Source organism: Ranitomeya variabilis, chromosome 5 (assembly GCF_051348905.1).
Source record: "Ranitomeya variabilis isolate aRanVar5 chromosome 5, aRanVar5.hap1, whole genome shotgun sequence".
NCBI classification, from domain to species: domain Eukaryota; kingdom Metazoa; phylum Chordata; class Amphibia; order Anura; family Dendrobatidae; genus Ranitomeya; species Ranitomeya variabilis.
Genome location: NC_135236.1, coordinates 38,186,476 through 38,202,696, shown reverse-complemented (window position 1 = coordinate 38,202,696; position 16,221 = coordinate 38,186,476). Strand labels below are relative to the sequence as shown.

Genomic DNA, 16,221 nt, shown 5'->3' with positions numbered 1-16,221 from the left:
ATTATCTCCTTCTACTTGTTAATCTGAGTTCACACCTTTCTCTTTCAGTGAGTCAGCCAAGATATTTTGCCCATGACAGAGTTCATCAATAGAGATTCAGGTGAACTAAGTCCCAAAATTTCTCCAAGGCTCTCCCTCTGCATGCACTTTGCAAAAACATGAATAGCTAATCTTTGAGTTGGCTGTGATGGCCGAGTGGTTAAGGCGTTGGACTCGAAATCCAATGGGGTTTCCCCGCACAGGTTCAAATCCTGTTCACAGCGTAGTGTTTTAACATGACAAAAACATTAGAATTTGTCAAAAACATTAAAGCTGTATTTATATTGGTAAAATGGGCCAAATGATATGAAATGGGACAAGTATTCATATTCCAAAATTTGAGTCTCAAAATTGAAACTAAGCAGTATGAAAACTAAAAGAAACATTACTAGATGTTTCTCAGGACATTAATGGTATCATTCACTGATCTCTGGAAACTCTGATCAGAACTGTATTGGTTGCTAAAAATGCTCTACACCAAATTTTTTCAGCAATCAAATGTCAAATAACGTAAGTAAACTCGTTACTAAAACACATCGGAGAACCAACAGTGATGGCATACGTTTTTTATGATCTCATAGTTAAGACGATGGACTTAAAGTACACATTCTGTATGAAATCATGTTCGCAGTGCCGTGTTTTACCTTTAAAAAATTGGATTTTGCTTTTGAAAGTTTAATGAAAACAAAATATAGAAAAAGGTGGGATTAAGAAAAAAATCAAGAAGATTAATTCCCTGGCAGTGTGCAGTTTCCAACCACAATTGGGACCATGAGAAACATCTGGTGAACAACATCCCTGTAGTACTCAATATACAAACCAATTATCTCCTTCTACTTGTTAATCTGAGTTCACACCTTTCTCTTTCAGTGAGTCAGCCAAGATATTTTGCCCGTGACAGAGTTCGTCAATAGAGATTCAGGTGAACTAAGTCCCAAAATTTCTCCTTGGCTCTCCCTCTGCATGCACTTTGCAGAAACATGAATAGCTAATCTTTGAGTTGGCTGTGATGGCCGAGTGGTTAAGGCGTTGGACTTGAAATCCAATGGGGTTTCCCCGCACAAGTTCAAATCCTGTTCACAGCGTAGTGTTTTAACATGACAAAAACATTAGAATTTGTTAAAAATAATAAAGCTATATTTATATTGATAAAATGGGCCAAATGATATGAAATAAATAAGTATTCTTATTCCAAAATTTGAGTCTCAAAATTGAAACTAAGCAGTTTGAAAACTAAAAGAAACATTACTAGATGTTTCCCAGGACATTAATGGCATCATTCACTGATCTCTGGAAACTCTGATCAGAACTGTATTGGTTGCCAAAAATGCTCTACACCAAATTTTTTCAGCAATCAAATGTCAAATAACGTAAATAAACTCGTTACTAAAACACATCGGAGAACCATCAGTGATGGCATACGTTTTTTATGATCGCATAGTTAAGACGATGGACTTAAAGTTCACATTCTGTATGAAATCATGTTCACAGTGCAGTGTTTTACCTTTAAAAAATTGGATTTTGCTTGTGAAAGTTTAATGAAAACAAAATATAGAAAAAGGTGGGATTAAGAAAAAAATCAAGAAGATTAATTCCCTGGCAGTGTGCAGTTTCCAACCACAAATGGGACCATGAGAAACATCTGGTGAACAACATCCCAGTAGTCCTCAATATACAAACCAATTATCTCCTTCTACTTGTTAATCTGAGTTCACACCTTTCTCTTTCAGTGAGTCAGCCAAGATATTTTGCCCATGACAGAGTTCATCAATAGAGATTCAGGTGAACTAAGTCCCAAAATTTCTCCAAGGCTCTCCCTCTGCATGCACTTTGCAAAAACATGAATAGCTAATCTTTGAGTTGGCTGTGATGGCCGAGTGGTTAAGGCGTTGGACTCGAAATCCAATGGGGTTTCCCCGCACAGGTTCAAATCCTGTTCACAGCGTAGTGTTTTAACATGACAAAAACATTAGAATTTGTCAAAAACATTAAAGCTGTATTTATATTGGTAAAATGGGCCAAATGATATGAAATGGGACAAGTATTCATATTCCAAAATTTGAGTCTCAAAATTGAAACTAAGCAGTATGAAAACTAAAAGAAACATTACTAGATGTTTCTCAGGACATTAATGGTATCATTCACTGATCTCTGGAAACTCTGATCAGAACTGTATTGGTTGCTAAAAATGCTCTACACCAAATTTTTTCAGCAATCAAATGTCAAATAACGTAAGTAAACTCGTTACTAAAACACATCGGAGAACCAACAGTGATGGCATACGTTTTTTATGATCTCATAGTTAAGACGATGGACTTAAAGTACACATTCTGTATGAAATCATGTTCGCAGTGCCGTGTTTTACCTTTAAAAAATTGGATTTTGCTTTTGAAAGTTTAATGAAAACAAAATATAGAAAAAGGTGGGATTAAGAAAAAAATCAAGAAGATTAATTCCCTGGCAGTGTGCAGTTTCCAACCACAATTGGGACCATGAGAAACATCTGGTGAACAACATCCCTGTAGTACTCAATATACAAACCAATTATCTCCTTCTACTTGTTAATCTGAGTTCACACCTTTCTCTTTCAGTGAGTCAGCCAAGATATTTTGCCCGTGACAGAGTTCGTCAATAGAGATTCAGGTGAACTAAGTCCCAAAATTTCTCCTTGGCTCTCCCTCTGCATGCACTTTGCAAAAACATGAATAGCTAATCTTTGAGTTGGCTGTGATGGCCGAGTGGTTAAGGCGTTGGACTTGAAATCCAATGGGGTTTCCCCGCACAAGTTCAAATCCTGTTCACAGCGTAGTGTTTTAACATGACAAAAACATTAGAATTTGTTAAAAATAATAAAGCTATATTTATATTGATAAAATGGGCCAAATGATATGAAATAATCAAGTATTCTTATTCCAAAATTTGAGTCTCAAAATTGAAACTAAGCAGTTTGAAAACTAAAAGAAACATTACTAGATGTTTCCCAGGACATTAATGGTATCATTCACTGATCTCTGGAAACTCTGATCAGAACTGTATTGGTTGCTAAAAATGCTCTACACCAAATTTTTTCAGCAATCAAATGTCAAATAACGTAAATAAACTCGTTACTAAAACACATCGGAGGACCAACAGTGATGGCATACATTTTTTATGATCTCATAGTTAAGACGATGGACTTAAAGTTCACATTCTGTATGAAATCATGTTCACAGTGCAGTGTTTTACCTTTAAAAAATTGGATTTTGCTTGGAAAAGTTTAATGAAAACAAAATATAGAAAAAGGTGGGATTAGGAAAAAAATCAAGAAGATTAATTCCCTGGCAGTGTGCAGTTTCCAACCACAATTGGGACCATGAGAAACATCTGGTGAACAACATCCCTGTAGTCCTCAATATACAAACCAATTATCTCCTTCTACTTGTTAATCTGAGTTCACACCTTTCTCTTTCAGTGAGTCAGCCAAGATATTTTGCCCATGACAGATTTCGTCAATAGAGATTCAGGTGAACTAAGTCCCAAAATTTCTCCATGGCTCTCCCTCTGCATGCACTTTGCAAAAACATGAATAGCAAATCTTTGAGTTGGCTGTGATGGCCGAGTGGTTAAGGTGTTGGACTTGAAATCCAATGGGGTTTCCCCGCACAGGTTCAAATCCTGTTCACAGCGTAGTGTTTTAACATGACAAAAACATTAGAATTTGTCAAAAACAGTAAAGCTATATTTATATTGGTAAAATGGGCCAAATGATATGAAATGGGACAAGTATTCATATTCCAAAATTTGAGTCTCAAAATTGAAAATAAGCAGTTTGAAAACTAAAAGAAACATTACTAGATGTTTCCCAGGACATTAATGGTATCATTCACTGATCTCTGGAAACTCTGATCAGAACTGTATTGGTTGCCAAAAATGCTCTACACCAAATTTTTTCAGCAATCAAATGTCAAATAACGTAAATAAACTCGTTACTAAAACACATCGGAGAACCATCAGTGATGGCATACGTTTTTTATGATCGCATAGTTAAGACGATGGACTTAAAGTTCACATTCTGTATGAAATCATGTTCACAGTGCAGTGTTTTACCTTTAAAAAATTGGATTTTGCTTGTGAAAGTTTAATGAAAACAAAATATAGAAAAAGGTGGGATTAAGAAAAAAATCAAGAAGATTAATTCCCTGGCAGTGTGCAGTTTCCAACCACAAATGGGACCATGAGAAACATCTGGTGAACAACATCCCAGTAGTCCTCAATATACAAACCAATTATCTCCTTCTACTTGTTAATCTGAGTTCACACCTTTCTCTTTCAGTGAGTCAGCCAAGATATTTTGCCCATGACAGAGTTCGTCAATAGAGATTCAGGTGAACTAAGTCCCAAAATTTCTCCAAGGTTCTCCCTCTGCATGCACTTTGCAAAAACATGAATAGCTAATCTTTGAGTTGGCTGTGATGGCCGAGTGGTTAAGATGTTGGACTTGAAATCCAATGGGGTTTACCTGCACATGTTCAAATCCTGTTCACAGCGTAGTGTTTTAACATGACAAAAACATTAGAATTTGTCAAAAACAGTAAAGCTATATTTATGCTGGTAAAATGGGCCAAATGATATGAAATGGGACAAGTATTCATATTCCAAAATTTGAGTCTCAAAATTGAAACTAAGCAGTATGAAAAATAAAAGAAACATTACTAGATGTTTCCCAGGACATTAATGGTATCATTCACTGATCTCTGGAAACTCTGATCAGAACTGTATTGGTTGCTAAAAATGCTCTACACCAAATTTTTTCAGCAATCAAATGTCAAATAACGTAAATAAACTCGTTACTAAAACACATCGGAGAACCAACAGTGATGGCATACATTTTTTATGATCGCATAGTTAAGACGATGGACTTACAGTTCGCATTCTGTATGAAATCATGTTCACAGTGCAGTGTTTTACCTTTAAAAAATTGGATTTTGCTTGTGAAAGTTTAATGAAAACAAAATATAGAAAAAGGTTGGATTAAGAAAAAAATCAAGAAGATTAATTCCCTGGCAGTGTGCAGTTTCCAACCACAATTGGGACCATGAGAAACATCTGGTGAACAACATCCCTGTAGTACTCAATATACAAACCAATTATCTCCTTCTACTTGTTAATCTGAGTTCACACCTTTCTCTTTCAGTGAGTCAGCCAAGATATTTTGCCCGTGACAGAGTTCGTCAATAGAGATTCAGGTGAACCAAGTCCCAAAATTTCTCCTTGGCTCTCCCTCTACATGCACTTTGCAAAAACATGAATAACTAATCTTTGAGTTGGCTGTGATGGCCGAGTGGTTAAGGCGTTGGACTTGAAATCCAATGGGGTTTACCTGCACATGTTCAAATCCTGTTCACAGCGTAGTGTTTTAACATGACAAAAACATTAGAATTTGTCAAAAACAGTAAAGCTATATTTATGCTGGTAAAATGGGCCAAATGATATGAAATGGGACAAGTATTCATATTCCAAAATTTGAGTCTCAAAATTGAAACTAAGCAGTATGAAAAATAAAAGAAACATTACTAGATGTTTCCCAGGACATTAATGGTATCATTCACTGATCTCTGGAAACTCTGATCAGAACTGTATTGGTTGCTAAAAATGCTCTACACCAAATTTTTTCAGCAATCAAATGTCAAATAACGTAAATAAACTCGTTACTAAAACACATCGGAGAACCAACAGTGATGGCATACATTTTTTATGATCGCATAGTTAAGACGATGGACTTACAGTTCGCATTCTGTATGAAATCATGTTCACAGTGCAGTGTTTTACCTTTAAAAAATTGGATTTTGCTTGTGAAAGTTTAATGAAAACAAAATATAGAAAAAGGTTGGATTAAGAAAAAAATCAAGAAGATTAATTCCCTGGCAGTGTGCAGTTTCCAACCACAATTGGGACCATGAGAAACATCTGGTGAACAACATCCCTGTAGTACTCAATATACAAACCAATTATCTCCTTCTACTTGTTAATCTGAGTTCACACCTTTCTCTTTCAGTGAGTCAGCCAAGATATTTTGCCCGTGACAGAGTTCGTCAATAGAGATTCAGGTGAACCAAGTCCCAAAATTTCTCCTTGGCTCTCCATCTACATGCACTTTGCAAAAACATGAATAGCTAATCTTTGAGTTGGCTGTGATGGCCGAGTGGTTAAGGCGTTGGACTTGAAATCCAATGGGGTTTCCCCGCACAAGTTCAAATCCTGTTCACAGCGTAGTGTTTTAACATGACAAAAACATTAGAATTTGTTAAAAATAATAAAGCTATATTTATATTGGTAAAATGGGCCAAATGATATGAAATAATTAAGTATTCTTATTCCAAAATTTGAGTCTAAAAATTGAAACTAAGCAGTTTGAAAACTAAAAGAAACATTACTAGATGTTTCCCAGGACATTAATGGTATCATTCACTGATCTCTGGAAACTCTGATCAGAACTGTATTGGTTGCTAAAAATGCTCTACACCAAATTTTTTCAGCAATCAAATGTCAAATAACGTAAATAAACTCGTTACTAAAACACATCGGAGGACCAACAGTGATGGCATACATTTTTTATGATCTCATAGTTAAGACGATGGACTTAAAGTTCACATTCTGTATGAAATCATGTTCACAGTGCAGTGTTTTACCTTTAAAAAATTGGATTTTGCTTGTAAAGGTTTAATGAAAACAAAATATAGAAAAAGGTGGGATTAGGAAAAAAATCAAGAAGATTAATTCCCTGGCAGTGTGCAGTTTCCAACCACAATTGGGACCATGAGAAACATCTGGTGAACAACATCCCTGTAGTCCTCAATATACAAACCAATTATCTCCTTCTACTTGTTAATCTGAGTTCACACCTTTCTCTTTCAGTGAGTCAGCCAAGATATTTTGCCCATGACAGAGTTCGTCAATAGAGATTCAGGTGAACTAAGTCCCAAAATTTCTCCAAGGTTCTCCCTCTGCATGCACTTTGCAAAAACATGAATAGCTAATCTTTGAGTTGGCTGTGATGGCCGAGTGGTTAAGATGTTGGACTTGAAATCCAATGGGGTTTACCTGCACATGTTCAAATCCTGTTCACAGCGTAGTGTTTTAACATGACAAAAACATTAGAATTTGTCAAAAACAGTAAAGCTATATTTATGTTGGTAAAATGGGCCAAATGATATGAAATGGGACAAGTATTCATATTCCAAAATTTGAGTCTCAAAATTGAAAATAAGCAGTTTGAAAACTAAAAGAAACATTACTAGATGTTTCCCAGGACATTAATGGTATCATTCACTGATCTCTGGAAACTCTGATCAGAACTGTATTGGTTGCCAAAAATGCTCTACACCAAATTTTTTCAGCAATCAAATGTCAAATAACGTAAATAAACTCGTTACTAAAACACATCGGAGAACCATCAGTGATGGCATACGTTTTTTATGATCTCATAGTTAAGACGATGGACTTAAAGTTCACATTCTGTATGAAATCATGTTCACAGTGCAGTGTTTTACCTTTAAAAAATTGGATTTTGCTTGTGAAAGTTTAATGAAAACAAAATACAGAAAAAGGTGGGATTAAGAAAAAAATCAAGAAGATTAATTACCTGGCAGTGTGCAGTTTCCAACCACAAATGGGACCATGAGAAACATCTGGTGAACAACATCCCAGTAGTCCTCAATATACAAACCAATTATCTCCTTCTACTTGTTAATCTGAGTTCACACCATTCTCTTTCAGTGAGTCAGCCAAGATATTTTGCCCATGACAGAGTTCATCAATAGAGATTCAGGTGAACTAAGTCCCAAAATTTCTCCAAGGCTCTCCCTCTGCATGCACTTTGCAAAAACATGAATAGCTAATCTTTGAGTTGGCTGTGATGGCCGAGTGGTTAAGGCGTTGGTCTCGAAATCCAATGGGGTTTCCCCGCACAGGTTCAAATCCTGTTCACAGCGTAGTGTTTTAACATGACAAAAACATTAGAATTTGTCAAAAACATTAAAGCTATATTTATATTGGTAAAATGGGCCAAATGATATGAAATGGGACAAGTATTCATATTCCAAAATTTGAGTCTCAAAATTGAAACTAAGCAGTATGAAAACTAAAAGAAACATTACTAGATGTTTCTCAGGACATTAATGGTATCATTCACTGATCTCTGGAAACTCTGATCAGAACTGTATTGGTTGCTAAAAATGCTCTACACCAAATTTTTTCAGCAATCAAATGTCAAATAACGTAAGTAAACTCGTTACTAAAACACATCGGAGAACCAACAGTGATGGCATACGTTTTTTATGATCTCATAGTTAAGACGATGGACTTAAAGTACACATTCTGTATGAAATCATGTTCGCAGTGCAGTGTTTTACCTTTAAAAAATTGGATTTTGCTTTTGAAAGTTTAATGAAAACAAAATATAGAAAAAGGTGGGATTAAGAAAAAAATCAAGAAGATTAATTCCCTGGCAGTGTGCAGTTTCCAACCACAATTGGGACCATGAGAAACATCTGGTGAACAACATCCCTGTAGTACTCAATATACAAACCAATTATCTCCTTCTACTTGTTAATCTGAGTTCACACCTTTCTCTTTCAGTGAGTCAGCCAAGATATTTTGCCCGTGACAGAGTTCGTCAATAGAGATTCAGGTGAACTAAGTCCGAAAATTTCTCCTTGGCTCTCCCTCTGCATGCACTTTGCAAAAACATGAATAGCTAATCTTTGAGTTGGCTGTGATGGCCGAGTGGTTAAGGCGTTGGACTTGAAATCCAATGGGGTTTCCCCGCACAAGTTCATAATCCTGTTCACAGCGTAGTGTTTTAACATGACAAAAACATTAGAATTTGTTAAAAATAATAAAGCTATATTTATATTGGTAAAATGGGCCAAATGATATGAAATAATTAAGTATTCTTATTCCAAAATTTGAGTCTCAAAATTGAAACTAAGCAGTTTGAAAACTAAAAGAAACATTACTAGATGTTTCCCAGGACATTAATGGTATCATTCACTGATCTCTGGAAACTCTGATCAGAACTGTATTGGTTGCTAAAAATGCTCTACACCAAATTTTTTCAGCAATCAAATGTCAAATAACGTAAATAAACTCGTTACTAAAACACATCGGAGGACCAACAGTGATGGCATACATTTTTTATGATCTCATAGTTAAGACGATGGACTTAAAGTTCACATTCTGTATGAAATCATGTTCACAGTGCAGTGTTTTACCTTTAAAAAATTGGATTTTGCTTGTAAAAGTTTAATGAAAACAAAATATAGAAAAAGGTGGGATTAGGAAAAAAATCAAGAAGATTAATTCCCTGGCAGTGTGCAGTTTCCAACCACAATTGGGACCATGAGAAACATCTGGTGAACAACATCCCTGCAGTCCTCAATATACAAACCAATTATCTCCTTCTACTTGTTAATCTGAGTTCACACCTTTCTCTTTCAGTGAGTCAGCCAAGATATTTTGCCCATGACAGAGTTCGTCAATAGAGATTCAGGTGAACTAAGTCCCAAAATTTCTCCAAGGTTCTCCCTCTGCATGCACTTTGCAAAAACATGAATAGCTAATCTTTGAGTTGGCTGTGATGGCCGAGTGGTTAAGATGTTGGACTTGAAATCCAATGGGGTTTACCTGCACATGTTCAAATCCTGTTCACAGCGTAGTGTTTTAACATGACAAAAACATTAGAATTTGTCAAAAACAGTAAAGCTATATTTATGTTGGTAAAATGGGCCAAATGATATGAAATGGGACAAGTATTCATATTCCAAAATTTGAGTCTCAAAATTGAAACTAAGCAGTATGAAAAATAAAAGAAACATTACTAGATGTTTCCCAGGACATTAATGGTATCATTCACTGATCTTTGGAAACTCTGATCAGAACTGTATTGGTTGCTAAAAATGCTCTACACCAAATTTTTTCAGCAATCAAATGTCAAATAACGTAAATAAACTCGTTACTAAAACACATCGGAGAACCAACAGTGATGGCATACATTTTTTATGATCGCATAGTTAAGACGATGGACTTAAAGTTCGCATTCTGTATGAAATCATGTTCACAGTGCAGTGTTTTACCTTTAAAAAATTGGATTTTGCTTGTGAAAGTTTAATGAAAACAAAATATAGAAAAAGGTGGGATTAAGAAAAAAATCAAGAAGATTAATTCCCTGGCAGTGTGCAGTTTCCAACCACAAATGGGACCATGAGAAACATCTGGTGAACAACATCCCAGTAGTCCTCAATATACAAACCAATTATCTCCTTCTACTTGTTAATCTGAGTTCACACCATTCTCTTTCAGTGAGTCAGCCAAGATATTTTGCCCATGACAGAGTCCTTCAATAGAGATTCAGGTGAACTAAGTCCCAAAATTTCTCCAAGGCTCTCCCTCTGCATGCACTTTGCAAAAACATGAATAGCTAATCTTTGAGTTGGCTGTGATGGCCGAGTGGTTAAGGCGTTGGTCTCGAAATCCAATGGGGTTTCCCCGCACAGGTTCAAATCCTGTTCACAGCGTAGTGTTTTAACATGACAAAAACATTAGAATTTGTCAAAAACATTAAAGCTATATTTATATTGGTAAAATGGGCCAAATGATATGAAATGGGACAAGTATTCATATTCCAAAATTTGAGTCTCAAAATTGAAACTAAGCAGTATGAAAATTAAAAGAAACATTACTAGATGTTTCTCAGGACATTAATGGTATCATTCACTGATCTCTGGAAACTCTGATCAGAACTGTATTGGTTGCTAAAAATGCTCTACACCAAATTTTTTCAGCAATCAAATGTCAAATAACGTAAGTAAACTCGTTACTAAAACACATCGGAGAACCAACAGTGATGGCATACGTTTTTTATGATCTCATAGTTAAGACGATGGACTTAAAGTACACATTCTGTATGAAATCATGTTCGCAGTGCAGTGTTTTACCTTTAAATAATTGGATTTTGCTTTTGAAAGTTTAATGAAAACAAAATATAGAAAAAGGTGGGATTAAGAAAAAAATCAAGAAGATTAATTCCCTGGCAGTGTGCAGTTTCCAACCACAATTGGGACCATGAGAAACATCTGGTGAACAACATCCCTGTAGTACTCAATATACAAACCAATTATCTCCTTCTACTTGTTAATCTGAGTTCACACCTTTCTCTTTCAGTGAGTCAGCCAAGATATTTTGCCCGTGACAGAGTTCGTCAATAGAGATTCAGGTGAACTAAGTCCGAAAATTTCTCCTTGGCTCTCCCTCTGCATGCACTTTGCAAAAACATGAATAGCTAATCTTTGAGTTGGCTGTGATGGCCGAGTGGTTAAGGCGTTGGACTTGAAATCCAATGGGGTTTCCCCGCACAAGTTCATAATCCTGTTCACAGCGTAGTGTTTTAACATGACAAAAACATTAGAATTTGTTAAAAATAATAAAGCTATATTTATATTGGTAAAATGGGCCAAATGATATGAAATAATTAAGTATTCTTATTCCAAAATTTGAGTCTCAAAATTGAAACTAAGCAGTTTGAAAACTAAAAGAAACATTACTAGATGTTTCCCAGGACATTAATGGTATCATTCACTGATCTCTGGAAACTCTGATCAGAACTGTATTGGTTGCTAAAAATGCTCTACACCAAATTTTTTCAGCAATCAAATGTCAAATAACGTAAATAAACTCGTTACTAAAACACATCGGAGGACCAACAGTGATGGCATACATTTTTTATGATCTCATAGTTAAGACGATGGACTTAAAGTTCACATTCTGTATGAAATCATGTTCACAGTGCAGTGTTTTACCTTTAAAAAATTGGATTTTGCTTGTAAAAGTTTAATGAAAACAAAATATAGAAAAAGGTGGGATTAGGAAAAAAATCAAGAAGATTAATTCCCTGGCAGTGTGCAGTTTCCAACCACAATTGGGACCATGAGAAACATCTGGTGAACAACATCCCTGTAGTCCTCAATATACAAACCAATTATCTCCTTCTACTTGTTAATCTGAGTTCACACCTTTCTCTTTCAGTGAGTCAGCCAAGATATTTTGCCCATGACAGAGTTCGTCAATAGAGATTCAGGTGAACTAAGTCCCAAAATTTCTCCAAGGTTCTCCCTCTGCATGCACTTTGCAAAAACATGAATAGCTAATCTTTGAGTTGGCTGTGATGGCCGAGTGGTTAAGATGTTGGACTTGAAATCCAATGGGGTTTACCTGCACATGTTCAAATCCTGTTCACAGCGTAGTGTTTTAACATGACAAAAACATTAGAATTTGTCAAAAACAGTAAAGCTATATTTATGTTGGTAAAATGGGCCAAATGATATGAAATGGGACAAGTATTCATATTCCAAAATTTGAGTCTCAAAATTGAAACTAAGCAGTATGAAAAATAAAAGAAACATTACTAGATGTTTCCCAGGACATTAATGGTATCATTCACTGATCTTTGGAAACTCTGATCAGAACTGTATTGGTTGCTAAAAATGCTCTACACCAAATTTTTTCAGCAATCAAATGTCAAATAACGTAAATAAACTCGTTACTAAAACACATCGGAGAACCAACAGTGATGGCATACATTTTTTATGATCGCATAGTTAAGACGATGGACTTAAAGTTCGCATTCTGTATGAAATCATGTTCACAGTGCAGTGTTTTACCTTTAAAAAATTGGATTTTGCTTGTGAAAGTTTAATGAAAACAAAATATAGAAAAAGGTGGGATTAAGAAAAAAATCAAGAAGATTAATTCCCTGGCAGTGTGCAGTTTCCAACCACAATTGGGACCATGAGAAACATCTGGTGAACAACATCCCTGTAGTCCTCAATGTACAAACCAATTATCTCCTTCTACTTGTTAATCTGAGTTCACACCTTTCTCTTTCAGTGAGTCAGCCAAGATATTTTGCCCATGACAGAGTTCGTCAATAGAGATTCAGGTGAACTAAGTCCCAAAATTTCTCCAGGGCTCTCCCTCTGCATGCACTTTGCAAAAACATGAATAGCTAATCTTTGAGTTGGCTGTGATGGCCGAGTGGTTAAGGCGTTGGACTTGAAATCCAATGGGGTTTCCCCACACAGGTTCAAATCCTGTTCACAGCGTAGCGTTTTAACATGACAAAAACATTAGAATTTGTCAAAAACAGGAAAGCTATATTTATATTGGTAAAATGGGCCAAATGATATGAAATGGGACAAGTATTCATATTCCAAAATTTGAGTCTCAAAATTGAAAATAAGCAGTTTGAAAACTAAAAGAAACATTACTAGATGTTTCCCAGGACATTAATGGTATCATTCACTGATCTCTGGAAACTCTGATCAGAACTGTATTGGTTGCCAAAAATGCTCTACACCAAATTTTTTCAGCAATCAAATGTCAAATAACGTAAATAAACTCGTTACTAAAACACACCGGAGAACCATCAGTGATGGCATACGTTTTTTATGATCGCATAGTTAAGACGATGGACTTAAAGTTCACATTCTGTATGAAATCATGTTCACAGTGCAGTGTTTTACCTTTAAAAAATTGGATTTTGCTTGTGAAAGTTTAATGAAAACAAAATATAGAAAAAGGTGGGATTAAGAAAAAAATCAAGAAGATTAATTCCCTGGCAGTGTGCAGTTTCCAACCACAAATGGGACCATGAGAAACATCTGGTGAACAACATCCCAGTAGTCCTCAATATACAAACCAATTATCTCCTTCTACTTGTTAATCTGAGTTCACACCTTTCTCTTTCAGTGAGTCAGCCAAGATATTTTGCCCATGACAGAGTTCATCAATAGAGATTCAGGTGAACTAAGTCCCAAAATTTCTCCAAGGCTCTCCCTCTGCATGCACTTTGCAAAAACATGAATAGCTAATCTTTGAGTTGGCTGTGATGGCCGAGTGGTTAAGGCGTTGGACTTGAAATCCAATGGAGTTTCCCCGCACAAGTTCAAATCCTGTTCACAGCGTAGTGTTTTAACATGACAAAAACATTAGTATTTGTTAAAAATAATAAAGCTATATGTATATTGGTAAAATGGGCCAAATGATATGAAATAATTAAGTATTCTTATTCCAAAATTTGAGTCTCAAAATTGAAACTAAGCAGTTTGAAAACTAAAAGAAACATTACTAGATGTTTCCCAGGACATTAATGGTATCATTCACTGATCTCTGGAAACTCTGATCAGAACTGTATTGGTTGCTAAAAATGCTCTACACCAAATTTTTTCAGCAATCAAATGTCAAATAACGTAAATAAACTCGTTACTAAAAACCATTCGGAGGACCAACAGTGATGGCATACATTTTTTATGATCTCATAGTTAAGACGATGGACTTAAAGTAAACATTCTGTATGAAATCATGTTCGCAGTGCAGTGTTTTACCTTTAAAAAATTGGATTTTGCTTGTAAAAGTTTAATGAAAACAAAATATAGAAAAAGATGGGATTAGGAAAAAAATCAAGAAGATTAATTCCCTGGCAGCGTGCAGTTTCCAACCACAATTGGGACCATGAGAAACATCTGGTGAACAACATCCCTGTAGTCCTCAATGTACAAACCAATTATCTCCTTCTACTTGTTAATCTGAGTTCACACCTTTCTCTTTCAGTGAGTCAGCCAAGATATTTTGCCCATGACAGAGTTCATCAATAGAGATTCAGGTGAACTAAGTCCCAAAATTTCTCCAAGGCTCTCCCTCTGCATGCACTTTCCAAAATCATGAATAGCTAGTCTTTGAGTTGGCTGTGATGGCCGAGTGGTTAAGGCGTTGGACTCGAAATCCAATGGGGTTTCCCCGCACAGGTTCAAATCCTGTTCACAGCGTAGTGTTTTAACATGACAAAAACATTAGAATTTGTCAAAAACAGTAAAGCTATATTTATGTTGGTAAAATGGGCGAAATGATATGAAATGGGACAAGTATTCATATTCCAAAATTTGAGTCTCAAAATTGAAACTAAGCAGTTTGAAAACTAAAAGAAACATTACTAGATGTTTCCCAGGACATTAATGGTATCATTCACTGATCTCTGGAAACTCTGATCAGAACTGTATTGGTTGCCAAAAATACTCTACACCAAATTTTTTCAGCAATCAAATGTCAAATAACGTAAATAAACTCGTTACTAAAACACATCGGAGAACCATCAGTGATGGCATACGTTTTTTATGATCGCATAAAATCAATAAAATCCTCAATATACAAACCAATTATCTCCTTCTACTTGTTAATCTGAGTTCACACCTTTCTCTTTCAGTGAGTCAGCCAAGATATTTTGCCCGTGACAGAGTTCGTCAATAGAGATTCAGGTGAACTAAGTCCCAAAATTTCTCCATGGCTCTCCCTCTGCATGCACTTTGCAAAAACATGAATAGCTAATCTTTGAGTTGGCTGTGATGGCCGAGTGGTTAAGGCGTTGGACTTGAAATCCAATGGGGTTTCCCCGCACAGGTTCAAATCCTGTTCACAGCGTAGTGTTTTAACATGACAAAAACATTAGAATTTGTTAAAAATATTAAAGCTATATTTATATTGGTAAAATGGGCCAAATGATATGAAATGGGACAAGTATTCATATTCCAAAATTTGAGTCTCAAAATTGAAACTAAGCAGTATGAAAACTAAAAGAAACATTACTAGATGTTTCTCAGGACATTAATGGTATCATTCACTGATCTCTGGAAACTCTGATCAGAACTGTATTGGTTGCTAAAAATGCTCTACACCAAATTTTTTCAGCAATCAAATGTCAAATAACGTAAGTAAACTCGTTACTAAAACACATCGGAGAACCAACAGTGATGGCATACGTTTTTTATAATCTCATAGTTAAGACGATGGACTTAAAGTAAACATTCTGTATGAAATCATGTTCGCAGTGCAGTGTTTTACCTTTAAAAAATTGGATTTTGCTTGTAAAAGTTTAATGAAAACAAAATATAGAAAAAGATGGGATTAGGAAAAAAATCAAGAAGATTAATTCCCTGGCAGTGTGCAGTTTCCAACCACAATTGGGACCATGAGAAACATCTGGTGAACAACATCCCTGTAGTCCTCAATATACAAACCAATTATCTCCTTCTACTTGTTAATCTGAGTTCACACCTTTCTCTTTCAGTGAGTCAGCCAAGATATTTTGCCCGTGAC

General features: G+C 35.6%; 19 non-coding genes across 19 annotated transcripts; all 19 read left to right on the top strand.

Moving 5' to 3' along the window:
• Positions 1-181: 181 nt before the first annotated feature.
• On the top strand, positions 182-263 carry TRNAS-CGA (transfer RNA serine (anticodon CGA)). Its single transcript has one exon. It is a non-coding gene; the product is annotated as a tRNA-Ser (tRNA).
• Positions 264-1,042: 779 nt separating this feature from the next.
• TRNAS-UGA (transfer RNA serine (anticodon UGA)) lies at positions 1,043-1,124 on the top strand. Its single transcript has one exon. It is a non-coding gene; the product is annotated as a tRNA-Ser (tRNA).
• Positions 1,125-1,902: 778 nt separating this feature from the next.
• On the top strand, positions 1,903-1,984 carry TRNAS-CGA (transfer RNA serine (anticodon CGA)). The gene has a single exon. It is a non-coding gene; the product is annotated as a tRNA-Ser (tRNA).
• Positions 1,985-2,763: 779 nt separating this feature from the next.
• On the top strand, positions 2,764-2,845 carry TRNAS-UGA (transfer RNA serine (anticodon UGA)). The gene has a single exon. It is a non-coding gene; the product is annotated as a tRNA-Ser (tRNA).
• Positions 2,846-3,623: 778 nt separating this feature from the next.
• On the top strand, positions 3,624-3,705 carry TRNAS-UGA (transfer RNA serine (anticodon UGA)). The gene has a single exon. It is a non-coding gene; the product is annotated as a tRNA-Ser (tRNA).
• Positions 3,706-4,484: 779 nt separating this feature from the next.
• Positions 4,485-4,566, top strand: TRNAS-UGA (transfer RNA serine (anticodon UGA)). The gene has a single exon. It is a non-coding gene; the product is annotated as a tRNA-Ser (tRNA).
• A 779-nt stretch (positions 4,567-5,345) lies between these two features.
• TRNAS-UGA (transfer RNA serine (anticodon UGA)) lies at positions 5,346-5,427 on the top strand. Its single transcript has one exon. It is a non-coding gene; the product is annotated as a tRNA-Ser (tRNA).
• Positions 5,428-6,206: 779 nt separating this feature from the next.
• TRNAS-UGA (transfer RNA serine (anticodon UGA)) lies at positions 6,207-6,288 on the top strand. Its single transcript has one exon. It is a non-coding gene; the product is annotated as a tRNA-Ser (tRNA).
• Positions 6,289-7,066: 778 nt separating this feature from the next.
• Positions 7,067-7,148, top strand: TRNAS-UGA (transfer RNA serine (anticodon UGA)). Its single transcript has one exon. It is a non-coding gene; the product is annotated as a tRNA-Ser (tRNA).
• A 779-nt stretch (positions 7,149-7,927) lies between these two features.
• On the top strand, positions 7,928-8,009 carry TRNAS-CGA (transfer RNA serine (anticodon CGA)). The gene has a single exon. It is a non-coding gene; the product is annotated as a tRNA-Ser (tRNA).
• Positions 8,010-8,788: 779 nt separating this feature from the next.
• Positions 8,789-8,871, top strand: TRNAS-UGA (transfer RNA serine (anticodon UGA)). The gene has a single exon. It is a non-coding gene; the product is annotated as a tRNA-Ser (tRNA).
• Positions 8,872-9,649: 778 nt separating this feature from the next.
• On the top strand, positions 9,650-9,731 carry TRNAS-UGA (transfer RNA serine (anticodon UGA)). Its single transcript has one exon. It is a non-coding gene; the product is annotated as a tRNA-Ser (tRNA).
• A 779-nt stretch (positions 9,732-10,510) lies between these two features.
• On the top strand, positions 10,511-10,592 carry TRNAS-CGA (transfer RNA serine (anticodon CGA)). Its single transcript has one exon. It is a non-coding gene; the product is annotated as a tRNA-Ser (tRNA).
• A 779-nt stretch (positions 10,593-11,371) lies between these two features.
• Positions 11,372-11,454, top strand: TRNAS-UGA (transfer RNA serine (anticodon UGA)). Its single transcript has one exon. It is a non-coding gene; the product is annotated as a tRNA-Ser (tRNA).
• Positions 11,455-12,232: 778 nt separating this feature from the next.
• On the top strand, positions 12,233-12,314 carry TRNAS-UGA (transfer RNA serine (anticodon UGA)). Its single transcript has one exon. It is a non-coding gene; the product is annotated as a tRNA-Ser (tRNA).
• Positions 12,315-13,093: 779 nt separating this feature from the next.
• Positions 13,094-13,175, top strand: TRNAS-UGA (transfer RNA serine (anticodon UGA)). Its single transcript has one exon. It is a non-coding gene; the product is annotated as a tRNA-Ser (tRNA).
• A 779-nt stretch (positions 13,176-13,954) lies between these two features.
• TRNAS-UGA (transfer RNA serine (anticodon UGA)) lies at positions 13,955-14,036 on the top strand. The gene has a single exon. It is a non-coding gene; the product is annotated as a tRNA-Ser (tRNA).
• Positions 14,037-14,815: 779 nt separating this feature from the next.
• Positions 14,816-14,897, top strand: TRNAS-CGA (transfer RNA serine (anticodon CGA)). The gene has a single exon. It is a non-coding gene; the product is annotated as a tRNA-Ser (tRNA).
• Positions 14,898-15,464: 567 nt separating this feature from the next.
• On the top strand, positions 15,465-15,546 carry TRNAS-UGA (transfer RNA serine (anticodon UGA)). The gene has a single exon. It is a non-coding gene; the product is annotated as a tRNA-Ser (tRNA).
• Positions 15,547-16,221: the final 675 nt, after the last annotated feature.